Here is a 27,240-nt window from a genome sequence, read left to right on the forward strand (position 1 = left end):
AAGGGCGCGTGCCCCCCCAGCCTCCAGAGCCACCACCTGTACCCCAGGATCACACCCAGTGGCCCCACTTCTGCCGCCCTGCCCAGCACCTGCACAGAGGAAGCAGCCACACTGGCGTCTGGAAGCCTTCCCTAGCTGATGGTCTGACCCTAACGGCAGCAACCAGCGCCAAGACCAAACCCTGGGCGCCCAAAGAACAGCCAGCACGCCGCCAGGCCAGTATCAAGGAAACAACCGGGGCACGTCAGTAAAGGAAACGTCAGTAGCTTCTCCTGACCTCTGCAGGAGACGCAGCTCAGCCTCCCGGGCCTGCTTTACCCGGGGGACTCCAGCAAGTCCCTGGCAGTGCAGGGGGGGATGGACAGTCCTGCAGAGGGACAGACACAGCCCTGGTTCAAGGGCCCCTCCCAAGAACACCTGCCTGGCAGCCCGAGCCACCGCCAAGGGCCTCGGCGGGGAGCCCAAGAAATGCCACCAGCTCCACTCGCATCCCACAGACCACAGGCAGCAGACAAAGGTCATTTTCAAGAGCGGGACAGGGCGTTCGGCGCAGGGTCGGGCACACACTCTGTTAGCCAATGTTATGATGATTCCTAATGGCCTGTGAGGGCCCCCAGTTAAAAGCAGAGGGCAGCTCCGGCCCAGGTCACAGCGCTGGGGCCAGGATGGGTGGGGAGGCTGGCCAGGCCCCTACACCCCGCCCACACCACCATCCTCCTAAGAATCAAAACCACTCTGCACGTCTGAATAATTGAACCATGAGCGAGAAGTGTTTTAGGCAGCCCTGAGCTTCCCTTTACCTCACTGAGGGAAATATCTTTCCCATGGTCTCCGACGCCATGCTGGCCAGACCCACGTGTGCTCTAAGGACCGGCTCCCAGCTGAAAAGCACCTCCCGGCGCCAGGAAGAGCCAGCCGCATCCAAAAGAGTCAAGCTGGGCAGGACCTGGGAAAGGCTCCTCCTACCCAGGGTTTTAATGCAAACAGTTTTACATGAATTAGTCATCAGCACATCCTTGTTCCACAGAGCTGAGGCCTGGGAGGACACCTGCCTGCTGGAGTGAAGCCCCAGGGTCAGGTGGGGTGGGGCCCTCTAGGAACCAGTGAACCCCAGGGGTGCCCAGCAGTATACCTGTGCGGCCAGCAGGGAGCTCCTGCTAACTGTCCTCCACCAGCCGCCAAAGCGTCTTCTCCAGCCAGAGCCTGACGACCTTGATTTCAATACCAATGGCCAAAACCAGGAAAACACAATGCGGCTTTGTTCCTCTGGAGAACAGTTCAATGTGGGCTGCATCTTCCACTTCATCCTTTTCTCCTCCAGCAGCAGGAGCTCAAACGGCTGTATTGTCTGGCCCCATTCTAGTCTTTGCTATTTAGATAAGCCTGGGATTTCTAGACCAAGATCTTGGAACTAGCTGCTATCTTCCTACTCCCCACAGAGGCACTGGCCTGGCAATCTGAGGACAGGGTCACTCCCCAAACACCTGCATGTCCAAATTCACATTAACACATTCTTAAGAGAATACTTAATGGCCAGCCAAGGCTAGAGATGGGCAAATCTTCATGACGACCCAAATAGCAAAATCCAGAGCTGGGGAGCAGCGTGCTTTCTTCCCTCACTAAGCTGGGCTCTACTGGGATGGGCAATTACTCAGGCTCTCCCCGCATGTCAACAAACGATCCCATGACAGCTTCTCAGCTTTCGGTTCAAGGCATGTACTAGTTCGGAGGGTGACGGTATAGTAATTATTTTTTTAATTACTAAACGAACTTTGAGATCAAATTTCAACTGACTTTTAGGCTAACAACACTTTTAGGCTAACAACACTTTTAGGCTAACAACACTAAAAGTTTACACTCTGAGCGCACCTCTGGCTTACCCAAGAAGGGACCAACCCAGGACTTTCAGGCAAATCTGAGCAAGTCCTTGGGAAGGCTAAGTGTTGATGCTTCCGCAAGCCAACCACATCCACCCTTCTCAGGAGCCCCCAGCTTTGCAAACCTCGCAGCCCGGTCTGGTTCCACCTCGGGCCCATGACAGCCTCAGCCACCCCATGGACCTAACCCTAGAGATAACCACGAATGCTACCAGACAACCTGCTTTCTCCACCAAGACCGAAACACACGCTCTTCTCCTCCTGGTGTGCAAACGTGGCTGCCCTGTGAAAGAAGGTGAGCAGAGCAGGGGGATCAGACTCCCAGGGGCCGAAGCCCAGCTGCGTTAGTCTCTTCTGCTTCTAACACAAATTTCTATGAAAGATTTAATTCAAGACGCAGTTCTGTAGGCTTGCATTTTAATACAGCCAAATAAAAACACATCACCACTAACCAAAATCTGCACAGTTATGAAATGTGTCATCTTTAGTATAGCACGTGTAGCAAACGTGTGCATTTAAATATTATACATGGGGCTGTACTCATGTCATAACTTAGTGACGTTGCAACTGCTTTACACTCCACCAACCAAGTACAGCAATTACTACATAAGACAGACTTTGAAGCCCAGTCTGCAAACACGACTGTTTGAGGTATGCTCAGGTGAGGATAATTTTAAGAGAACTAATTCACTGGCCCCCAATGTCCATATAAAACCTTCTCTAGATCAGACTGCCTGACAATTTGGCAGTGATGAAGTTCCAACCCCCCAGTCCTCCCTGCCCCAACCCCCACCTTTACTCTCCCTCTCCCCACTTGACGGAAGGAGGCACTCCCCTCACAGAATGTTCCAGAGGCAGAGGTGCACCGGGCTAAAAAACAACAGTAATTAGAACAGTGTGGTCCTGGCATAAGGACAGACATATAGACCAACAGAATAGAAATGAGAGTCCAGAGATAAATCCGCACACCGAAGGCCAGTAGATTTTCAACAAGGGTGTCAAGTCCACTCAATGGGGAAAGAATAGTGTCGTCAACAAATGGTGCTGGGGCAACTGGAAAACCACATGCCAAAGAATGACTGTGGACCCCACCTCTCACCATTTACAAAAATTAATTCAAAATGGATCAATGACCTACATATAAGTGCTAATACCATAAAACTCTTACAAGAAAACACAGGGAAGTATCTTCAGGATCTTGCAGTAGGCAGTGGATTTTTAGACTTCAAACCAAACAACAACAACAACAAACAAAACAAATAAATGGAACTTTATCATAATTAAAAACTTTTATGCACCAAAGACCATTGGCAAGAAAGTGAAATGACAACATATAGGATGGGAGAGAATATATGGGGACTGTGTATCTGGTAAGGGTTTAACATCCAGAATATATAAAGTACTCCTACAACTCAACAATACAAAGACAGCCCAAATTAAAAATGGGCCAGGGATTTGAATAGACATTTCTCCAAAGATGATAGTCAAGTGGACAATAAGTATATGAAAAGATATAATTAGCCATTACAGAAATGCAAATTAAAACTACACTGGGATACCACTTCATAACCATTAGGATGGCTATTACTTAAAAAACTGAAAATAACCAGTGCTGGGGAGGATGTGGAGAAATAAGCACCTCGTCCACTGCTGATGGTCAAGTAAAACGGTGCAGCCGCTGCAAAAGACAGTTTGGTGGTCCCCTAGAATTAAACACAGAATTCACCATATGACCCAACATGCCCACATATATACCCCAAAGAATTGAAAGCAGGGACTCAGACAGGTATCTGTACACCAATGTTCATCTCAGCATCATTCACCATAGCCAAAAAGTAGAAGCAATCAAGTGTTCAACAGATGAATGGATAAACAAAGCGTGGTGTGTGCTTACAATAGAACATTACTCAGCCATAGAAGGAAGTGAAGTGCTGGTACATGCTAAAACATGGATGAACCGTGAAGACAGCATGTTAGATGAAATAAGCCAGACACTAAAGGACAAATGTTGTATGACTTCTCTTAGATGAAATACCCAGCATAAGGAAATCTATAGAGACAGAAAGCAGAATAGTGGTTGCCAGGGGCAGCTGGAGTGGGGAATGGGGAATTATTGCTAAATGAGTATAAGTTTTGGTTTGGAATGATGAACAGTCCGGAAATAGATAGTGGTGAAAGTTACACAGTATTGCCAATGTACTTAAAGCCAAAGAATTATCCACTTAAAAGCGTTAAATCATTTCTATGTTATGTATTATCTTACCACAATTAAAAATAAATTTAAAAAAAAACAAAAAAAATCAAAAGGGATATAGTTTTACAAAATTATTTTACGGAAGACATGCGCAAACATGTTTGAAGACCTCTGCTTTAAAGCAGTAACTCTAAAACATTCATAATTTAACCCATCACCGATGGCCACCCAGCCAGCCCTCTCCTTAGTTCCAAAATGTTTTTGATAAGGTAAGGGATTTCAAGATCCTCCCCTCAAAAAAGTTGATGGAAAAATACTCCCTTCCCTTTCTTCCCCCAAGGACATTTCTCTGTTTGAGGGGAAAAAGCAAACCAAAAATGAAACTCCTTTTGGATAAATATGTTCTCCTAAAAATGATGATTAAAATGTTGGCATTAAGCTTATTGACTATCAGGCCTTTACAATGTCCCAGTGAGGGCTTAAAATTGTGCATTAAGACTTGTATGCAAAAGTACAGCAACCCACTACATCTGAATAGAGTAAGTACCCTGTCTCAACTCCTCTTTATCATTGATTTCAAAGGTTTATGTATTTCTCACTCAAGATTTTCCTTTCTTTGAAATGGGAAGGCTTTGGTTGCCAGCCAATTCAACCATCTCCAAGATCCCAAGGCAGAAACCCAGCAGATACCTTCAAGCAAAGTACAAAAATTCCAAGCAAGCAGCACAACAGGATCTCATGTTGGAAGGGACTTTTCAAATGCAGCAAAATAAAGCCCCTCTGGGCAGGGGCTTCAGTTCAGGAAGGTGGGGATCCTCTCCCTGGCAGCAAAATCCTTCAACGGACTCAACAGTCAGCCTGGGCTACGGCCCAAGCAGGGGAGGGCAGCGGGGCCAAGCTTTATAACGTGGAGAGTCCCTCCACCTGAGAGCACACTCACGCCTGGTCGGCAACACCCCCTCATTCCTGCCCTTAGGGGCTCCCCACAGGCACTGCAACTGAACGTGTGTTCCAAGACTCTCCCTACACAAGGAAGGAGGGCTTGAGGATGACCTCCAACATAAAGTCATTGCAGCCCTTCTCTTTTGAAAGAGAAAGATCCCTCTTATTCTCACCTTAGGTCCCAAAGCTGCCCAGAAGAGCCAAAATGAACTCAAAGCCCAGGGTTTTGCTGGGTTTCACACAATCTCTCTCAGAAAGACTAGTATGTGCTGAACGGACAAGAAGGAACTAATGGCCACGCAGACTGGGAACCACATTGGTCCATCCGCTGCCCTCAAAGGGCTACTGTGAGAACGCTGGTTTAAAAGGAAAAGGACATTAGTGGTATAAAAACAATAAGTAGGTTATGCTGTTGCCTCCAGGCCTGTGGATGTTTTAATCTTCTTAAAGTGCCTCCATTAAAAATCACTTGCAAAATAAGTCACTTGCCAAGAAAGCAAGTTCATAAACACCACCATGGAAGCCATGATGTATTTCTAATGTTACTTTAACAGCAACTGGTTGAAAACTACTCGTAACTTAGACTAGTGAAGTTTGTTTTCTGGCAAGCCCCCTTCTGAATGAAGACAGAGAAGACATTCCAGGTGGCTTAAAGAAGTCCCACCATCTCCCGGGTTGCTAAAAAACTGTGTCTATTTCATAAAGGCTTAGCATTTGGTAATTCTTAGAAAAGAAAGGCTGCTCAGAGCACATTTTGAGAGACCCAGGTTTAAAAAGATCCTTGCTTACGGATTTTGATGGAGCAATCCGGCTAAACAAGGAGACCTTGTCCTCCGGGGCCGGGGTGGGGGCGGGGGCGGTGCCGAGCCCGGCTGTGTGAACGCACTGCAGACAGCTCCGTGTCCTGCTCCCGGCGAAAGGTCGCTGCTCGCCCCCTAGCTTTCTGCTTCTCACCTCCTACACCTTGCTTCTCGCCCCCTACCGTTCTGCACCGCTGCCCTCCAGCTGTGCTGCTTTCTGCCTCTGGCCAGATGTTCACTGGGCACAGCTAAACCCCCGCCCGGACTCCTGGCTTGCAGTACAGGAAGCCCTTCCAAGGATGTTTCACTAAGTGCACCTTCAGCCACATAACTACATTTTGATTTAAAAAAAAAATCCGGAGAACCATATGAGGCAAGGGCAAGGGAGGAGCAGACATCCTCACCCATCTTTGGCAGGAACACAGTTTCCAGCACATTCCGGCTCCACAAATTACAGACATGGCCGGATCAGTGGTATCCCCGAGGAAGGCACTGGCAATTTGGGGTTGTCTGCCACCTACAGAGCTCACCAATCCCCCTCGCTGCATGCCAGGCTGGGAAGCTGCGAGTCAGGACGTCCCCACCAGCTACCCAGGCTGGACTTCGGGAAGCGCTGTGAGCCTGGCGAGGGTGCAAGGCGGGCTGCAGCCTGATGAAGACGATCAGCAGCCACTGCAAGCTCGATAATGACAGCAGCAGCGACGACCAGAGCCGCGACGCTGCCCCCTCCCCCTTCCCCCCCACCCTTCTCTCCGACAACACAAACAAAATCAATTCAACACCGAGCGAACCAAACACAAGCTAAAATACCTTCTTCGGTTCCTTTCCTCCATCAGGGCTGGGGGGTGGGGAGGTGCTTTGCCGCAGTCCTCTCCTCCCCTGCAGATCTGCAGAGCAGACCAGGCTGGATCTCCGGGCTCCTGCCTGCCCCAGGAGAGGGAGCAGAATCCTGTCTACAGGCTCCTCCTCCCTGCCCCCCCACCCCCACCCCAAGCAAGCCAAGTTACCAAGTCAGAGGGCAAAAAGCCAGGGGATGTGACAAGCTGTGGGACACCTTGAAGATCTGCCAGTCCAACCTGGGATCCGATTTTACGATGCGACACTGGGCCAGAGCTGCGGCACCCAACATCTCTGCAGGAGGTGGGGCAGGCGAGACCGTCCCACCGTGCCGTGGAGCTCGCCCCCAGCCTGACACCTAGTTCCCACAAACCCCCAACAGGATACCTAACATGCGTCTCCATCCCCTAACTGCCACTCCCCACCAAAGTAACAAGTCTGTGTAGGACTAAAATTTCTCAATTTTTATGACTTGCTCTCACCAAGGCCCTGGAGTTCTTTATCAAACCCGAGTCTCAATCCATCTGGAGCCTTGCAATCTCTGCCTCTCCCCGTCCCCAAGCAGCTCCTGTAAGCTCTCTGGAGAATTAAGAAGCTCTACTCGTTTGTTAACACATAATTCAGATCTAACAGAAAACTGAGGAAAGCATTTTGTTTCTGATACCTGACCATGTATTAGACTTCTCAAATCAGTGAAACCAACCCCCCAGCCTTTTATCCTTATTCATTTACTTTTTTTTCTACTACCAGTGCAAAACAGAAGGGCTGCAGGATTCCCACCATGCCCTACCTGTCTGTCCATGAGGGAAGGACAAGGTAAGCCGGCCACTGTCAGGGAAAGTGCAGGGCACACTCAGTAACAGGGGGAAGAGCCAGGGCCAGTTTTTCCCAGTGGAAACAGGCTTCGACTCTGAGCGCCCTGCCCAGGGCAGTGATTTCACCCCGCGACTGCTTCCATCGCTGTCTTCCAACCGTTCCTGCCCCTCAACCTCACCCCAGGCCAAAGCTAGAAAGACAACCCCAACCACCCAGACAGGACAAGGACTGAGTCAGGGAAGCTGAGGCCAGGCTCCATCTTTTGAAAGCAGTGTCCCTGTTTGAAAAACATAAAACTCTCTGGCTCTCTATAAGACTGGTTGCCCCTTCCATCCCTCCCAAGCCGCCCTACTTCTAGAATCATTATGAAGCAGCTAACCAGGATGCTATACTTTTTTTTCAACCCACCCCCCACCCCTCAACCCATCTGGCTCTACTTCCCCTTGAAAAGCCCTTGGCTGGAGTGTTTTCCTGGAGAACCCCATCATCAAGGGAGTCACACTTGGGGAGGAAAGGGTTAAGCTCGAAAGGGCTAAGAGGCTGGAGAGAGCTGGGGAAGGGGAAAGTGAGTGCTGAGATGCAGATAACCGCCGAGACTTCCCCAAAGCAGAGGATCTGAGCGCTGCCACCCTGTCGCACTGGGGCAAGATCGGCCTCAGGAAATAAAGGTATCTTCAGACGAGCAGACTAGAGGGCAGTGCGGACAGAAGAGAACAGGGCCAGACCCGCGGGGCAGGCTCCCGCGCTGGAGGCGCGGGGCACCGGCAGGAGGGCGCGGGGAAGGCCGTGCACGTCCTCGGACGAGAAGGGGAGGCCAGGGAGGGAAGGGCGGCGAGGGGAGGTCCACCCTCGCTCGGAAGGGTGGAGGCAGCGCAGGCAGGGGACCTGCTTCGGAGGAGCGCTGACAGAGGCTGCACTCCCAGAAGTTGGTGATGCCAGGCCGAAGGGAGGGCAGGGTCGGACCCAGAGCGGGGGGCGCCGGGCTTCTCTCCGGGCGGAGAAACAAGCGGGGGCCTGGGCTTGGGAGGGATGCTGACGGGTGCGACAAGAGGAGAGGCTCCGAGGGCAGGTGCAAGCTCCGGGCAGGGCCGGGCCTGCGCCCGGGATGCTCCAGGAGGGGAGCGGGAAGGGCAGGTGCGCCCCGCGAAAAGAAGGGGGCAGGGGGGCGAGGAACGTGGGTGCGGGGCGTCCCGGGCCGGCGCCAGGCCAGGGTCTCGTCTCCCGGGCGCAGGGGAGATGCTGGGGCGGCCGAGCCTCTGCCGGGCGGGACCCACGAGTTCGAGGCCAAGGCTGCGCGGAGGGCGGAATGGGCGGCGGCAGGTGCTCGGCGCCAGGTGCGGGGGGGTCGCGCCGGGGACGGCGGCCGCTCACCTGTCTCCTCCGGCCGGGGCCGCGGGGGCGGCGGGGCGGCCGGGCCGGGCCGGGCGGGGACGGCGGGGGCGCGGAGCCCCGGGCGCACCGGGGACGGCGGGCGGCGGCGGCGGCGTCCCGGGCGGCGGGCAGCTCCCTTGGCCGGCCGGCCGCTCGGTCGGTCAGTCAGTCAGTCAGCGACGCGGGCGCGAAGGGAGCGCTGCGAGGCTGCGGCAGGAGCGCGGGGACAACGCCGCTTTATCGGGTCGGAACAGCCGCTCCGCGCCGCTTCCGCTGACGCAGCGCCGGCCCCTGCGCCTCATGACTATGCAGCAGCCGCCGCCGCGGGGCGGGCCCGGGGGCGGGGCCGGAGCCGTGCGCGCCCATTGGCCGGCGCCAGCCGCGCCCCGCCCCCCGCGGCCTCGCTCCCGCCCGCGCCCCGCCCACCCCGGGCCGCGAGGGGCGCGCCCCGCCCATGCCGCGCCCCCGGGCCCCGCCCCTCGCGCTCCGCACCCTCCCCCCTCCGGGCCCACGAAAGCCCCACCCCCTGGACCCAGCCCCTCCCCTCCCCTCCTCTTGCCCCTCCACCCTCGACCCCGGCGAGGGGGCTTCTCCCGACTTCAGTACCCGCCCTCTCTTCCCGAAAGCCCTGGCCCCCGAAATCCATCCCCAGCCCTCCCGGTGGCCGCAGGAAGGTGAACCCTGCACGCCCCCACCCCTCCTCCGCTCCCTCCCTCTCCCCAGACTTATCCCCAAACACCCTCCTGCCCTCCTCGCAGAGGGGTCCGGCGAGTCTGGTCACCCCCACCCCCACCCCGCCCCTCTGCAGACACCCTCCTTTCGCCGCCTGCTCTCGCCCCCAGCGCGCAGTGGGGAGGGAGGAGGGGCGCAGTCCCCTTCCCGGCTGCAAACACTCTCCTTCCCCACCTCCTTGCCTCCCTCGGCAAACCCCCTCCCTCTCCTGGGTCATTTCCCCTCCCCACCCACCCCCAACCATGTTCCAGCACCCTCTCTCTGAGAAGCCCACCGCCAGGCTGTTCTGCGGGATTCTCTCTGCAGAGCAGAGCGCCTGAGACCGTGGTCCGGAGCCTCCCACACCAGGAGCACCTATGGGTCTGGGGGAAACCCAGTGAGACAAGCTCCCTGAAGGTAGCTTCAACACCTACAGGAAGACTTGACAAATAGATGATAGAAGGGCCGAAGTCACAGAGCCCCCTGCTCATGTCCAGCCCTGAGCCAAATTACTTCACCACCTGTAAAATAGTGACCATAACAGTCACCTGGTGGGGTTGTTGAAGGGCTTTAGAAATAAAGGGTGCACTGCGCAGCCTCCAGAACAGCTAAAATGGGACCATCCGACAGTATCAAGTGTTGACACGGATGTGGAGCAACTGGAACTCTCCCATCCCGCTGGTGGGAATGCAAATGGTACAGCCACTTTGGAAATAAAGTACTGGATTATTTGCAAACCCTGTGAGCCGGCAATTGTACCCCTAGATGCAGGGACTAATGTGACCGTATTTCTGTCCACAGCAGCACCGTGTATAAAAGCCGAAAACTGTAAACTGCCCAAACATCCGTCAACCCTGGAATGGATACATACATTGTTATATAATCACTGTATGGTATACTGTACAAGAATAACCATGAATAATCTACAACTACACATAATAATAGCGATAACGCCCACAAACTACATTTTTCAGGACACGGGGTCCAGAGCTTCCGTCTTTGTCTTGTGACCCCAGCAGTTCTGGGACACCTGTGGAGGAAGGCACGAGGTCCTTGCAACCTTGAGCCTCCCTGACCCAGGTGCTGGGAGGCAGGCAGAGGATGGGGGCTGCTGGACTGGGGAGGGAAGGGTGGGATTTGGGCCGGTCCAGGCTTGGGGGTGGAGAGGGGCTCAGCAGAGCATGAGTGGGAGTAGAACAGCCTCAGCGGTCACCCGTTCTGGGTTTGAACTTGAGCCCTGACCTTACTGTAAGCCAGCCTGGGTGTCTTCCTCTGTGAAATGCAGGTCATCTACCCCGGAGAGTAGAGAGGGTGGACCTCTGAGCAGTTAAGAGGGCAGATGTTGGAGCCACGCCTCTGCCACTTACAGCTCTGTGACCTTGAGTGTCTCTCTCCAGGTCCCTGGACCTCGGTACCCCTAGCTTCCTGGTGGGAATAAAAACTGGCCCTATCTTGTCGGGTTCTTATGAGAAACGAGCGAGTTTATACAGAAAGTGCAGGCAGAGGCAGGCAAGGGCCAGGCCGGCGTCTGACAAGGAACCACTGTCAACCTCTCCGTCGCTGCATGGAAGCCCTGGTTCATCACCGCTGGCTCCAATTTATGGCGATTAGACACAATAGACCACTCATTGTTGAGAGCCTACTGCGCGCCAGGCCCCTTCCCGTCTCTTTAGGTCCCTCCTGAGAACACAGCCCTCAGTGGGGGGGACAGGTGGAGGCTGGGACGGGTGGACCGTCCCTGCATGGACGCCGCCTCTGCTCATTTGCAGCAGATTCCTTTGCATCAGTCACCATGTTTAGCCAGCGCCTGGTGGTTCTGAGCACCGGCCCCACCGGCCCCAGCCGGATGGCACGCACCCCGGGAAGGCGAGACAGTGCCGGCCCACGCCAACCACGTCCGCTCTCTACTCGGGGCCCCCACCCCTTCTCCCTAGTGCCTGGGAGTGTCAGAGGGAGCGCTGAGGTTGGAATTCCAGCTCTTCCACTTCCAGCTGTGTGGACTCATGTCAACTGGGTGAGCCCTGCAGCAAAGTGCAGCCCAGGGTGGGCGTGGGGACCCCCCAGGGCACAGGGTGGAGGGAGCCCCCAGGGGGTGGGGGCAGGGACTCCCAGGAGGCAGGGCAGGAGGCCCGCATCTGGAGGTCCTGGGATCACGGGAGCAGGTCCAAGCGCCCCAGGGGCTGCGACCGAACCTGAGCTGCTGGGAGAGCACCTGCCGGGGGTACCTTCAGCACAGCAGCCACACGGGGCGCTGCCCCCAGGAAGACCCCAGCCTGGGGAGGATCCCCCCAGCTCAGGAGGGCCCCGTGCTGGGTTCCACGCTCTGCGGTGGCCGTCTTGCAATTCCTGGTAACTCGTGTGCGGGAGCCGGCCCTGGCTGTGGACCGGTTGCTTTGCTTTCCCGTGCCTCAGTTTCCTCATCTGTGAAACGTGTCAGCAGACTCAGGGCCACCAGGGTCAAGCCTGGACCATTGTGAGCCGGATTAGTGATAGAGGGTGATGCCACGGGGGGCTGCACACCACCCACCCGGGCCTGGGAAGTGGCCCAACTAGGATATTTTTTAAAATTTGATTGTGGTAACATCCATATAACATAAAATGTGGCATTTTAACCATGCTCAAGTGTACAATTGATTGGTGTTAATTACATTCACAAGGTTGTGCTGCTGCCGTCACCATCCGTTACCTAAACTCTTCTGTCACCCCAAACAGAAACTCTGTCCCTGTGGAGAAATAACTCCCCATGCCCTCTACCCCTGCCCCTGGCAATCTCCAGTCTACTTTCTGTCTCCATGAATTTGCTTATTTCATGTAAGTGGAATCACACAATATGTGTCCTTTTGTGTCTGGTTTCTTACTCAGCAGAATGTTTTCCAAGTTCATCCATGTTGTTGCATAGCTCAGAACTTCACTCCTTTCTACGGCTGAATAATATTCCATTTCATGGATGTATATTTTGTTTATCTTTTCATCCATTGGTGGAGACTTGGCTGTTTCTGCCTTTTGCTGTTGTGAAAAATGCTAGTTTGAACATTGGTGCGAAGTGTCTGTTCAAGTCCCTGTTTTCAGTTCTTTGGGGTGACTAGCTAGAAGCCTATGGTGAGTCTATGTTTACCTTTTTGAGAAATCTGAGCTGGAATCTGAACTCAGGCTGTGAGTCCTTGTTTCCCCAGGCCTGAGGTCCTGGGGTCCTGACAGGGCTGTTGGAGCAGGAGGGGATTGCAGCCCTCGGGAGGGAGGGCAGGAGTCCCCTGAGTCCGGCTGGGCACTGGAGCTGTGAGCCAGGTGACCAGGTGACCTGGAGAAGAGGCAGGGCAGCCGGCCACCCAGGGCAGGTGGCAGAGCGGGGCCTCTGGCTAGAGCACCCCACCCAGGGCCCCAGGGCAGGCCCCCTCGGGCTGATGTCAACAAGGGCAGGGCAGGACCCTGGGATGGCCCTCCCTGTCCAGACGTCCCGCCAGGCCTCAGCTGCCCCCACCTCAGGACTCAGCACCCCCTGCCCTCCTGCCTGCGTTCACAGTACCCTCCTGCCGTGTGGGTCCTCCTCCTTCGGGAAGCCCTCCCAGACCACCCCAGCACATGGCAACTCCTGCCTCCCCCAACACATGGCAAAAACACAGCCAGGCTGTGACCTCTGGGATCATCCTGAGCAGTTGTCTGCACTTCACAGGACACTTCCCCCAGCCCGGCTCCTTGAAGCCTCCCGGCAACCCTGTTGACATGGTCCTTGTCCCCATTTTACAGATGGGCCAGCCGGGCCCGGGAGGCAAGGAGGGTCCTAAGCTTGCCCTGGGGATAACTGCACTGATAGCAAACACTTACTGAGACCTCACGGGAGCCAGGCTGGCCTACCTGATCTCCACTTACTCCTTGCTTTGGCATGGATTGGACACCTACTATGTGCCAGGCTGTCTACCACAGACTCTGGGAAGTGGCCAAGGGGAAAGGAGACCAACAATAGCCCCCCCCACCCCCCCGGAATTCACATTCCAGCCAGAAGACAGATGCCAACTAGGAGCTCGGTGAGTGAGATGGTGCCAGGAGCAGCTGTGAGGGTGTCCACCCTGGGAGCCCGCCTGGTATCCCGCCCCTGACAAAGAGCAGGGGGCCCCACTCAGCCCCCTCACTGCACTTGTCCCGTCTCACATGCCCACCGTAACCCACCCCCACCTGTCTACCTGCCTGTGACCCCCGCTCTCAGCTGCCAGCTCCCCGCAGCCAGGGCCTCAGACCCTCTCCCAGCACACATTTGGTAAACAAAGGCACAGGCAGGCCAGGTGACAGGTGCTGGCCGGCTCACCGTCGTGCCTTCTCTGGGGTACAGGAGATTAGGGGGATTTGCCCTTCACCACAGGCCACGTCGGAACCAGCGCACCTTTCAAAGACCATCCAGAGTGGTATTGCATCCTGGTTCTGCATCCATGCATGCCTTCATTCATTCATTCATTCATTCATTCAGTGTCTGGCTCAGATTCAATGTGAAACAAAGTCCTTGCCCTCAGGGGGCTCAAATACTGTAGAGAAAAAGAGAACAGAGGAGGGGAGAGGTTGCTCTTTCTGGTGGGGGCCAGGAAAGCCCCCTGAGTGGGGTGGGAGTCAACAGGAGTAGCTCAGCAGAGGAGGGACATGATGGAACTTAATTGTTAAAAGACCCTTCCAGCCCCTGCATTGGATTTCCCAAGGGGCAAGGGCAGAGCGGCACCTGCTGGGGCTGCTTCTGCAATAGTGCAGGTGGCTGCACCTGGTGGGGAGGCTGGGGAGGGGGCCTGGCTAGATTCTGGATGAACTCTGGAGCCACAGCACTTACCAGTGGACTGGCCGTGGGACAGGGGAGCTCATGTCAGCCTCCCTGAGCCTTGGTTTTCTCATCCATAAAATGGGGGTGCTGGTGCCTCCTTGCCAAGGCGATGGCAGAAGGAAGCAAGGGAGGGGGGCTGGAGGAACCCCCACTTGTTCCACAGAGCCATACTGCCCAAGACCCTACAAGCGCTGGACCTGCTGCTGCAGGCCCAGGGCATGCATGCAACATGCAATAGGTGTGTCACAAACAGTGGTTTCTTTTTTAAAAGGACGTGGGAGAGGGCCAGGCCAAACCCCCAAGGAGGAAGCTGATGGAGGATTTGGGGCCACAGAGATTGGGCGGAGGCTGTTTTGGATCCAGGGTGGGAGCCCTGCTAGGCAGCTGCTGGTGGTAGGGTCGGGACCGTCTGACCCCGAGGCAGGACAGCCCTTGAGAAGTTGCCGGGGTGACAGGTCCAGAGCCAAGGCTGGCAGGGTGCAGAGAGGGCTGACCCCGTTTCCCGAGGCAGTGGTGCCAGCAGGCCTGTTTTCCACGGTGCTTCCTGAGCTCCTCTGGCTCCGAAGGCGCGCTGAGTGTTTGGGCCACGTTCCCAGGGTCATCCCCTCGGCGGCAGGCTGGGAGAAAGGAAGCCAGTGGGTGAGATGCCACCCCGGGCCGGCTGAGGGGGTGGAGGCAGCAAATGGCATGTGAGTGAGGTGGGCAGCTCAACCCCTCTCTCATCTGAGGTCCTGGGAAACGCCTTCCCATTCCCACCTCAGATCTGGGCACGGAGCTGGGGCTGGGGTGAAACTGAGCTGAGAGACTCTGCTGCAGGCTGTCTGCAGACGGCAAAGGGGTCAGTACTTGGTAAACAGAGTCAAACGCAGGTAGGAAGCAGATTGGGTCAGGGTTTAGTCAGTGAAACTAGAGCCAGTGTTAAGTCTGATCAGGGATCAAGGTGTAACCAGAGTTGAGGTTCAATTTCTGACCAAGTCTCAGAGTGTGAACAAGGATCAGGGCTCAGTCTATGATGAGGATCAAGGCTCAGTCTGTGACAAGAGTTGTGACTCAATGTGTGACCACAGTCGGGGCTCAGGGTGTGGCCAAGGATCAGGGATCAGTCCATGATCAGTGTCAGGGTTAGTCTATCAGTGGGATCAAGGTTCAGTGTGTAAACAGGATTCAGAGTGGGTCAAGCATCAGTTTGTTACTAGGATTAAGGCACAATCTATAGGTGGGATCAGGGCTCAGTTTGTGACTGACCATAAGACTCCATGTTGGGCTGGTGCTCCTAAGGCTGGTATGGCAGGGTAGACTGATCCCTTTTCTCTGCACAGTCTGACCCCATTCATTTTCTCTTTCATTTAAGAATCATCCACCCTGTGCTAGGCACTGTTCTAGGTCCTGCAGACACAGGGTCACTAGGCTGCAATCTCAGCCCTAAAGGACCTCCCGTCTCCCAGGTGGCTCAGTTAAGTCTCAGGTGGACCAGATGCCAAGATAACTTGGCCAGAAGGGGCCAGGGAACTGTTTCTACCTGGGGACTCAGCAATGCTTCCTGGAGAAGGCTCTGAAGTCCTGGTTCGTTGGAGGGAGTGGCGGCAGCACCCGAGGCAGGGGTACTGCTTGTGCATGGGCACGGAGGCCGGCCAGCTCGGGGCAGGGGAGTCCGGTTGCAAAGGTGAGCTCGTGGCCAGTGTCAGGGCCCAGGCCCGGCTGTGGGTGGACAGGGCTCTGTCCCAGACAGCGTGCTTCCGGTGGGCCTCCCTGGAGCGACGAGTGGGCACTCCCTGCCCCGGAGGCTACCAGAACCTGGCAGACCTGGAAAGGGTGAGAGTGCCTGGGGCTGACGAGGGTGCCTGGCAGGAAGGAGATGGGTGGCTGTGAGGGCAGGTGGAGGCATGGGCAGTAAAGCAGGAGAGGGGGGCCTCCCTGGGAGGACAAAGAACAACAAGGGGGGCACGCAGAGAGGCTGCCTGGGGGGCTGGGGCCGGTGGAGCCCCAAGCAGGGTCCCCAGATGAGTTGGCCCTGAGGCCGCCCCTCCCCACCATAGCCTCGACACTCTGGCCTCCGCAAGGTCCTCGGCCTCTGCTCTGTCATCTGTGAGGTGTGGCCCTCTGCACACCCACCTGCACAGGCCTTCCCGGGTCCTGCCCTGCCTACCACCTCGCTGGTCCCCTCCGTGCCCGGACTAGGACACTGTCCTGTGGCTGGCTCACATGCCCCCTCCCTGCTCGTCCCCTTCAGAGCACCCGAGGGCCGGAGGGCGGCCGGAGAGCTGGGGGCTGGGATAAGTGTGGGGCTGTCAGCAGGGAGGGAGGGCACTCAGGCCCCAAAGAAGAGAGGGCTGGGACCGGGGTGGCAGGGGCTGGCTCTCAGGAGGGGCCTGCAGAGGGGAAGGACTGGGACGGGGAGCCAGAGAGCAGGTGGGGCAGGGTCTTTCAGCCCGGGTGGCAGGCCGACAGCAGCTCCGAGAGCCCGCTTCCTTGGACCAGGCCCCATGGTCATTCCCTACGCACAGATGAAGAACCGAGGCAGGGAGAAGTTACCCGACAGGTCCAAAGTCAGCCGCCAAATTCTGACCGTCTGACTGTCTGACATCCCAGAGCTCCATCTCCAAACCCCAAGAGCCACAGGACCACCCACAGTGGGGCTCTGTCTGATTTCAGAGGTGACTGGGAGCTGATGAGTCATGCCCAGCACCCTTCCAGGCCTCCCCAAGGACCCCCTTACCATCTCTGCTCCTGAGGAAATAGCAACATGGCTGACATTTATTGAGCACTTACTACATGCTAAGGCTTTTCTATCCCTTGCTTGTTTCGCTTCATGCCTGCCATTTGGGGTCTGTACTCCGATCCCCACTGTATTGATGCAGAGACCAAGGTTCAGAGTGACCCAGTAGCCTGGCACACTGCAGGGGAATGCAGAGCTCTGACCCCTCTGTCTGTTGCCCCAGGCAGCCCTCAAGGCCAGGAATAAGGTCACCCCAGTCCCGCAGGTAGTGAGGTGCAGGGTGGAGCAAGGCCCACCCAGTTCTTGCCTGACCTGCTGGGTTGGTTTGGCCCTGTCGGTGCCCCACGCCTGGAGAACCTGTCTGCTCTGCCCTCCCCACTGGCTTTCTCTAAGAGCATGAACTTTTGCTGCCATGGCTGGGCTGGCCTCACTCTGCTGTGTGCCATGTGGGCTCTTGGGCTACCCTTCTTAGTTGGTGGAGAGCACTGGGTTCCAGGCTGGCCTACACCCCCCCAGGCCATGGGGCTAAGCCTCAGGCCCACTAGCTCCAGGGGTGAGGCCACTCACAGAGCCCAAGGCAGCTGAGCCCACTAGGGAGGCAGACAGGTGCCCCCCAGCCTGGCCTGTGGCATGGATAAGCGATATCAACGGCCTGAGCCTCAGTTTCCACATCTGTAACACAAAGCAACGAGCACCCTCTCAGAAGGCCGGGCAGGATTCTGGGAAGCGATGGCTGTAAGATCAGGTCCAGGCCTGGCACACACGAGGCGCAGCGCTCTTGTCCTGCGGGACCCCGTGGGGCCAGCCCCGTGGATGCCAGAGTGTCAGCCCACCCTGGAGCCTGCCTTCTGGGGTTCCCCGCCCCAAAGCGGGGGTCAGAATCAGATAGGTACACGGGTCTCGGCTCCACTCCCTGACGACTGCGTGGTGGCTGACAACCTGCCAGCCAATCCGCCCCGCACAGGGCCTCAGTCTCCCCATGCGCACAACTGCATGGATTGTTGTGAGCATTTGATTCTCAGAGGTCAGCGAAGAGAGCCTGTGGGCCCTCAAGTGCTGGGACCCAAGCACAGGCCCGTGTTCCACCCACCGCCGCCCCCACCCCACAGGTGAGCACGCTCACACACGTGCACACACACACACATGCACAAGCACGTGTTGCGCCCACACTCACCCCAGTGCTCACAGATCCACACCCAGACACCTGCCCCTCATGCCACCCACTGCACACGCAGAGCACACGCCCATTCTCCCTCTCGCTCGCACGCACACTCCCTCCATCTGAAACCTGGCTTGGGCGTGTTTCCCACCGTCCCGCCCCTCTGCTCGGGACACCTGCCCGGGAGCTCACGTCCTCCCTGAGGGAGTCAGAGCCGGCCTCGGGGATTAGGCAGCTCAGGAGAAATAGGAACCGGCCAAGGCGGCCGGGCCGAGCCCTCGTTCCTGCCGCCCCTGCCTGGGTCCCGGTGGGGACGTCCCCACAAGCCAAGGTCACCCCCGTCTGGGGTTCCCGGGGGCTGCCCTAGTGAAGTACCACACACTGGGTGGTTTAGGAGCCGCAGAAGTTTATTTCCTCCAGGTTCTGAGGCCTGACGTTGCCATCCAGGTGTGGCCGGGCCTCGCTGCCTCGGAACCTGGAGGAGACGCTCCTTCCAGCTGCTTCCGGCTTCTGTTGGTGGCGGCCAGCCGCCACGTCTGCCTCAGGGCATCTTCCCATGTCTGTCTGTCTGTCCGTGTCCAATTCTCCCCTTTTAGGAGGAACTGGAGCAGGATCCACCCTCATCCAGTTCGGCACCTCCAAAGACCCAATTTCCAAATGAGGTCTCCGACATGTCTTTTTGGGGGACACAGTCCAACCCACAACTCCCACATCTGTTCTCCACCCGAGTGGCCAACAGCAGACTCGTGTCCCATTCGCCCAGGCCTCAGACATTGGGACAGGCAGGCCCAGAGCACCCCCAGGGGTGACCCCTCCTTTTGGGGGTGCAGGCATGCTCCTCCGAAGGCCACAGCCACGTGCTTCTTTCAGCCCATCTCGCAGCTCCGTCAGGCCTCATGACACGGGTCCCCCAGGCTCTAGCAGGCTCCTCCTGAGGGTCTCACTGCGCACGGAGGGGGCAGGGCCCCAGGAGGTGGACGGACAGGCTGTGCCTGGGGTGGCGAGCTGCAAGCACGCCTCCTCCGGGAAGTCCGCTCAGCTCCTACCTCTACGCTGCCTTCATGGCAACACCCTGGGGGGCTGCTCCAGGGACTGCGGGGTGTGTGCTCCCGGTCGCCCCCTGCATGCAGCCCGGGGCCTGGCCTGGGGGGACGTTGGCTCCTGTGGGAAGCCTCTCAGGTTCCTTGAGGCTGATGGGGAGATTCGGACGCCCTGCCTGGGTCTCCGCAGTGGACGCTGTCAGTGACAACGAGGGGTCCCTTTAGGGTCCGTCTCTGTGCCCGAGCCCTTTGGGGACAAGGAGGGGTCTTGCAACTTGCACAGCACCCAGGACTCCCTCGTTGTTGACCTCAGAAGAGTATAGAAAGACCACAAGAAACGACAATCAGTCCCACCCCTGAACCCACCCCAAGACCTTAGCAGGGTCCCCTGTATGACCCCAGGCACATCTGTGATATACCTGCTGCCACCCCACTTCCCAGAGAAAGTGCCAGGGCCTTGAGGCTGAGCACACTTGCCCAGGGCCACACATCACCTGCCGTGGCCTGGCTCTGAGACTCACAGGGTACACGCCACCGACAGAGGATGCCACTCACACAGCTCCACAGACCCTACGAAGCCCCAGGGGTGGGAGGGGGTGCAGATGGAATTGACCCATTTTGTGGATGAAGAGACTGAGGGGCAAAGAGGGGGGGAGGAGGGCACCTGGGGGCTTAATGGCTGCGTCCTGAGACTGATGTGACGCTCCATGCCTCAGTTTCCTCCTCTGGAAAATGGGGACAGGGTCGTAGTAAAGACCACCTTGTAGCTGTATGAGAAGGGCGGTCCACAGGGCAAGGGGGCCACCACAGCGTGCTGCCGTCTGTTTTTTAACAACGAGGGCTCAGGGAGTGAGCGGGAGGTGAGCCAGACAGTCAGCGGGGGTTAGGGCTCTATCGACAGAGGAGACAGGGTAAAGTGTTCTAGCAGAAGGAACAGCCTGTGCAAAAACATTGAGGCCTGGAGTTGTGAGATGTGCTCAAGGCCAGGCAGCCTTCTGGAGGACTGGGGCCAGGGGGTGGGTGCAGGAGGCTGCGGGAGGCTCTCCCTCTGCCCTGTGAGGGTGCTTGGAAGTGGGGATGGCAGTCAATTGTTCCCACGCTCACTAACTACCCTTCCAAACTAAGCTGAAACACAACCTCATTTGCAAAGTCTTTCCTGACCACGTCCTTGATTCTAGAAAGGGAGCAAAGTCATGCACGTTCCGGCTCAAAATAAGGGGTGCCGAGAAGGCCTCACGAGGGATGGTGTCCCAGGAAAGAGGGCGCTGCAGCTGGATTTGGAGGCAAAGGGCCTGAGGGGACGAGGGGAAGGCAGAGAGGGTGGGGCCTCTGCCAGGCCTGAGCCAGCCCCACTGCACCCGTTGCTGCTCTCAGGGCCCTCTCTGAGCCAGGCCCCCTCGCAGGTTTTGAGTCTTACAGATGCCCTTGCCAACACTACCCAGCTCTGGCCGGAGCTCGGCACGGTAACGATGGCTGCTGGCCGCAGGGGCTTCGCAAAGCTCCTCTCGCTGCTGCTCCCGTGGCCTGTACTCTTCTGGGAGCACCCTGGATGTGGGCCCAAGTCGGGAGGACGCTTGCCTGGGGGTCACGGCCGGCCGGCCATGGGGCTGAGCTGGGAGCACACCGGGGGAGCAACACCCTGGCTCTGGGCTGGGACTCCCCCAAGGTGGGGTGGCCGGGCTGGGTGGGAGCTGTGGGGTGCGGGGCCACGGTGGGGGGGGGTGGGCAGGAAGGTCCCAGGCTGGCTGTGTGCAGCGTGGGGTGCACTCCCACAGGCCCATCTGTGGGAACCGTCACCCAGGACCTGGAGAGGAAACATCAATACCTCCGTGGGTCCTGGGGGGCCCTGCCATCTGGGCACCCCAATTAGCCAGGAGGAGGAGGAGGAGGAGGCTGTCACAAGGGCCCAGATTTTGCAATGCGGCCAGGACCGCCTTCCTGTTGAACTTGATTAACCCCGCCAGGCTGGGATCCACCTTCTCCTGGGAGCCTCCCGCCCTCCAGGTGCGGCCGGGGGCCCCAGCCCACCGCAAAACCCTGCTGGGCCCCGAGACGGGGGAGTGGAGGCTCCCTCATGGGGACGTGCCAAGCACAGGGCCTGGCCGGTGTGGGCCTCCGGTAAGTGTGGGCGAGTCTATTAAAATTAAAAAGCACATCACACCCTTGGCAAAAGGACCCCGTGGCAGGCAGGCCCGGAAAAAGCAGGGCACAAGGTCTACGCCTGGGCCCTGGAGAAGGGGTGCCCAGTGGTGAGGGGCACCCAAGGTGACCTACCAGCCACTCCGTGCCTCAGTTTCTCCACCTGTGAAATGGGGCTTAAAAATAACACCTGCCCAGGAGGCTGAGAGGCTCACCTAAGGCAGGAGTCACCAAGCTCTTTCTGGAAAGGGCAGAGAGGAGAGTACACATTTTCTTCTTTGCAGGATGTCCAGTCTCTGTCGCAGCTACTTGACACCGACGTTGTAGCTCAAAGTAGCTCTAGATATGTGAGCACACGGCTGTGGCTGTCTTCCAATAAAACTTTATTTGTGGACACTGGAAGTCGAATTTCACGTCATTTTCATGCATCACGAAATATTGTTCTTCTTTAGAATTTTTCCCCAACTATTTAAAAAATAAAAAGCATTTGTAGCAGGCAGGCCACACAGAAACAGGCATTGTGCCAGATTAGGCTGAGGGCCGGGGTTTTTGACCCTGCCCTAAAGTGTGCGAACCTCTCAGCAGCTGGGAAGCACCTTGCAGGATCCACTTGATTACCTCTGGGCCTGGCCAGAGCTCGTGCTCCTTTAGGAGGTGCTGCCCCGTGGACCCCCCCACTTATGTACCAACGACCAGAGGTTCCCAGCACCTGCTGTGGGCCGAGTCCTGCGTGGGCACTTTAGCCGCCGTCTCGCCCGAGCTGCACCCAGTGGAGTGGTTCCCTTGGCATTGCTCCCGTTTCACAGGTGAACAAGCTGAGGCTTAGAGGGAAGGGGTTCCACCCAAGCCCGGCCAATACCGGCACCATCCGTCTGCCCCATCTCCACCAGCCCAAGCCAGAGGCGGCACAACCAACTGACCCAGGGTGGGCAGGGAGGTGGGTGGGAAGGGAGTGACACGCTGGTGAGAGCCGAGAGGATGACCCTGGGTGAGGGGGAGGCAAGGAAGGACAAGGCACAGGGAGTTGCTTATGCCAGGCCCAGAGGTGGTGGGAAACGTGGCCCGGCTGGGGCAGCCAGAAGGTGCAGTCATTGGTGAGAGATGAGGCTGAGTCGTAGGATGGTCCACACTGGGCAGCGGGTGCCCCCAGTGGGCTCTAACAAGGGAGGGCAGAGCTGCCTTAGATTTGAAAGCCTCCATCTATTGGCAGTGCCAACTAGCCGGGTCCGATAGAAACTTAATGCCAGCCCTGCATGTAGTTTTAAATTTCCTAGGGACCATGTTAAAGACACTGGTGAAATTCATTTTAATGCTGTATCTTATTTACCCCAATTAATCCAAAATGTTATTTCAACATACAATTAATATAAAAAAATTTCTAATGAGCTAATATGCACTATTTTTTTTCACACTGAGTGTGTATTTCCCACCTCCAGCACATCTCAGTTTGGATGGCTCAGGAGCCACGTGGATCTGGAGGTGCCTAACCGGATAGCAAGGTAAAGACAGTGCAGGTGTAGCCAGTGGGTGGTGGGGCCCAGTGGGGGCCTGGAGGCCGGCAGGAGGCCACTGTCTGGGGGGGAGGTGGTGGTGGCCTGCCCGCAGTTGTGGCTGAGGCCCTGGGCTCTCCCCTCAGACGCCAGCCCAGGGGGGTGCCCCGTAGGGACAACAGAGTGGCCCATCCCGGCCTGTGCAATGGGGCAGCTGCAGAAGCAGGCGGAGGCCCCGCTCGGGCTCCCTCGAGTCTCCGTGGCTGGTTGCCGAGCAGCAGAGCAGCTGGAGAGCACCGTCCCCAGCCCCGTTGATGTCCGCCCGGACAGCTGGTGTCCACAGCCCTGTAGGTCAGGCCCCCCCCACACACACACACGCTGATTGTCAGGCTTCCTGTCCCGCTGCAGGGTGACCCGAGCCCTGGCGCTTGAGCCCGGAAGGAAGGCCGCCTCCTTGGTGCGCTCACAGCAGGCGTCTGCGGGTCTTCCCCGGGGATCCCTCCGGAAGCACTTCACACCCGGGCGGGCTCCCTGCCAGGGCGGCCCCCAGCAGCTGCAGGAGGCCAGGGACTCAGGGCCACCCTCCCTGGCCCCACGAGACAGCTGGAGCCCTCAGGGCACCCGCGAGCAGGCCAGCAGCCCGCCTTCCTGTCCGCCCCTGCCCGGCCAGAGGGCTGCGGAGCGCGGGGTCCGGAGCCCGTCCTAGCTGTGCGGCCCAGGGAGGGGCTGTGGGAGCCCCGGGCCCAGGGCATTCACCAAGGGCCTTGAAGATTGCACACAGCAGCTTCGTGACCTAGGTCAGTTGAGGTTTGACCTCTTCTCCTTGTAATATCAGATGCTAACTGTAATCTACCTCCTCCCTGACACTCCCTGAGATAGTCATCTCTAAATCCTCTCCTCCTTCCCCTCGACAGTCAGCCCCTCCCTGTTGCATGACCCCCGCTCCCTGCCTTATGCTCTCATACCCACTGGAACGTCGAGCCCTTATAAGCAGCTTCCAGAAAAGCTCCTGAATTCTGGGCAACGTGACTGACTTCCATTTTTCCCTTGTAAGTAAGCCCTGAATAAAAAGTTCCTGCCTCTGCACACGCCCGGGGTCGTCTTTGGCCTCTCGGCAGCAAAGGCCCACTTGGGCCGTGACAGGAGCATTACCTCCTGGGCTTCCAGTGGCTCCTCTGAAAAACAGGGCACAGGGCACCTCCCACACAGGGGTGGGTGAGAATCCAATGGGCTTGTGGGGGGCGGGGGTGCTACCTGGCACCGCAGGAGAGCCATCTGTGGTTCCTCAGCGGAGCTCCAGGCCCCGGCATCCTCACTCACCTGGGCTAACTCGACCCCCAGGCCTCCCACTAGCCTCCGGGACCTGATCGCTCCCTGTCCTTGTTCATCTTTCCACAGAATAAGCACTCAGGGACCACCAGCTCACCTCCCCGCTTCTCCCCCCCTTCCTTTATTCCTCCCACCAATAATTTATTGAGCACCCGCTGCATGCCGGGCGCTCGCACGGGCACTGGGGCACCACGGGAACAAGAGGGACCGAGCCCTGCCCTCCTGGCCCTGCCAGCCGGGGGTTGGGTGGTGTGATGGTTGGGTTCATGTGTCAACTCGGCCAGGTGATGGTGCCCAGCTGTCTGGTCAAGCAAGCACTGGCCCAACCATTGCTGCAAGGGTGTTTGTGGCTGGTTAATAAGCCAACAGGCTGGTTTATTAAATCATCAGACAATTGGCTGCAGCTGTGACTGATGACATCAACGAAGGGCGTGTCTTCCACAATGAGAGAATGCAGTTGGCTGGATTTAATCCAATCAATCAGTTGAAGACTTATAAGTGAGACAGATAGAGGACCTTCACTTCTTCAGCTGCCCAGTGAAGCATTTCCTGAGGAGTTTGTTGAAGTTGCCATTTTGTTTCCTGAGAAGTTCATCGAACATCTTCATTGGAGTTGATAGTTTGGTGCCTGCCCTATGGAATTTGGACTCGTGCATCCCCACAGTTGGTGAGACACTTTTATAAATTTTTTATTCATAGATATCTCTCACTGATTCTGTTTCCCTAGAGAACCCTAACTAATACAACTTGGTACTGGGAGTGATTCTTGGGAAACAGAATCTTAAAATGGGCTTTTACAATTTGTTTTCTGTGCTGATTAGATTCAAAGGCACTAATGACTCCATTTCCAGTAATCAAGAGGGCACTGACAGCCCATGGCATGATTTGGCAAAGGAGATACGCAAAATAGCACTGTTTGATTCTCCTAATCATACTTTGTACGAAGCAAGGCTCTGGGTGACAGTGTTTTTGACACCTTCACGGAGTTTTGCAGAATTAGGAGGTATAATGATGTTGGCTGGCTGCTCTTAGATACTTTGGATTAAGTTATAAGAGAAAGGGACGAGCTAAAGTCTTCAAATTCAAAACCTAAACGCCGTATGACAGTTGTAAAGGTTTCTGTGTGTGTCCTGAAAGAAAATCTTATTTCCTGTGGCCAGACACAGACTCTCATTGTGCGAGTAGCAGATTTACAACGTAAACTAAAATCTCAACCTCTCAGGGTGTCTGCTGTTAAAGGAAAGGCATTGATTGGAAAAGAATGGGATCCTGAAACTTGGAATGGGGACATATGGATTGACAATAATGTCAGTGAGGACATTGGAACCCTGGATTCTGCTGAGTCATTGTGAGATTTACCTGTAGAGACCTGTCCCGAGGAAACGGCTTCCCCACCTCCAGTCTGCCCTAAGGAGCCTGCCACCCAACCCCCACCAAAAGAGATTAACCCTTCAGTGCCTGCTAATCCTGTAATTACCTCCCCTGAGGAAGCAGCCGTCACTCCTCTGTCTGGAGAGATTAATCCTGTTTTACAAGATGACAATGCAACAGATTGTCCTGAAGTAAATTGCTTGAGGGATAATTCTAACTCTTTTCATGACCCCCCCTCACCACCAGTCTTTGCTTCAAGACCTATAACTAGACTAAAGTCCCACCAGGCCAAGAAGGGTGAGGTGCAAAGTGTGACCCATGAGGAAGTATGCAATACTCTAAAAGAACTATATGAGATTTCCAGCTTATATAGACAGAAACCAGGGGAATATGTGTGGGAATGCATATTCAGGGTGTGGGATAATGGTGGAAGGAATATAAGGTTGGATCAGGCTGAATTTACTGATATGGGCCCACTAAGCAGAGATTCTGCATTCAATGTTGTAGCTCAAGGGGCTAGAAAGGACATTAACAGTTTGGGTGTTTGGCTGAAACATGGATCAAAAGGTGGCCGGCATTACCAGAGGTTGAAATGCCAGAACTGCCCTGGTACAATGTGGAGGAGGGGATTCAAAGGCTTAGAGAGATTGGAATGTTAGAGCGGATTTATCATGCAAGACCGGCTCACACAGCCCTGGAATGTCCGCAGGACACACCTTTTACCAGGACTGTGAGGAATAAATTTGTGAGACTAGCTCCATCATCCCTGAAAAGCTCTGTAGTCGCCCTTCTCTGTAGGTCAGATATTACTGTAGGAACTGCTGTCCCTGAGCTGGAATCCTTAAACACAATGGGGATAATTGGGTCCCGAGTCGGCAGAAGCCAACTGACTGCAGTTAATCGCCACAGACAAGATGGGCGTGGCTACCATAATGGAAAACAGACTCAAAGCAGCAATCAAAATAATATGACTCGCAGAGACTTATGGCGTTGGCTAGTGGATCATGGAGTACCAAGTAGTAAAATAGATGGGCAGTCGACTAAATTCTTGTTTGAACTATAGAAGAAGAATTCTAGGTCGCGTGAACAAAAGTCTCCCTTGAATTACAAAAACAGAGAGTCACGGCCCCTTAATCAATTCCCAGACTTGAGACATTTACAGATCCAGAGCCCCTTGAATGAAGGGAAGGCCGGGTACCCTTGGGGAAGGACCCTGTTACACTGCCAAAAATTTATACTGTTAATCTTCCTCCTAGCCTTCCCCAGGGGGACCTACGGCCTTTCACCAGGGTGACTGCGCATTGGGGAAAAGGAAATGATCAGATATTTCGTGGATTATTAGACACTGGTTCAGAAGTGACATTAATTCCCGGAGACCCAAAACATCACTCTGGTCCACCAGTCAGAGTTGGGGCTTATGGAGGTCGGGTGATTGATGGAGTTTTAGCTCAGGTCCGTCTCACAGTGGGTCCAGTGGGTCCCCGGACCCATTCTGTGGTTATTCCCCCAGTGCTGGAATACATAATTGGAATAGACATACTCAGCAACTGGCAGAATCCTCACGTTGGTTCCCTGACTCGGGGAGTGAGGGCTATTATGGTGGGAAAGACCAAGCGGAAGGCACTAGAACTGCCCCTGCCTAGCAAAATA

The 27,240-nt window shown here is 56.1% G+C and overlaps 1 protein-coding gene across 1 annotated transcript in view; it reads right to left on the bottom strand.

The window, feature by feature from the left end:
• Positions 1-8,861, bottom strand: part of SLC45A4 (solute carrier family 45 member 4) — an 88,014-nt gene extending 79,153 nt beyond the window's left edge. Inside the window, exon 1 of the mRNA XM_037803634.1 lies at positions 8,838-8,861. The gene's annotated coding sequence lies outside the window, so the exon portion shown is untranslated. The remainder of the gene's footprint in view (positions 1-8,837) is intronic.
• Between the last annotated feature and the right edge of the window lie 18,379 nt (positions 8,862-27,240).

Source organism: Choloepus didactylus, chromosome 14 (genome assembly GCF_015220235.1).
Source record: "Choloepus didactylus isolate mChoDid1 chromosome 14, mChoDid1.pri, whole genome shotgun sequence".
NCBI lineage: Eukaryota > Metazoa > Chordata > Mammalia > Pilosa > Megalonychidae > Choloepus > Choloepus didactylus.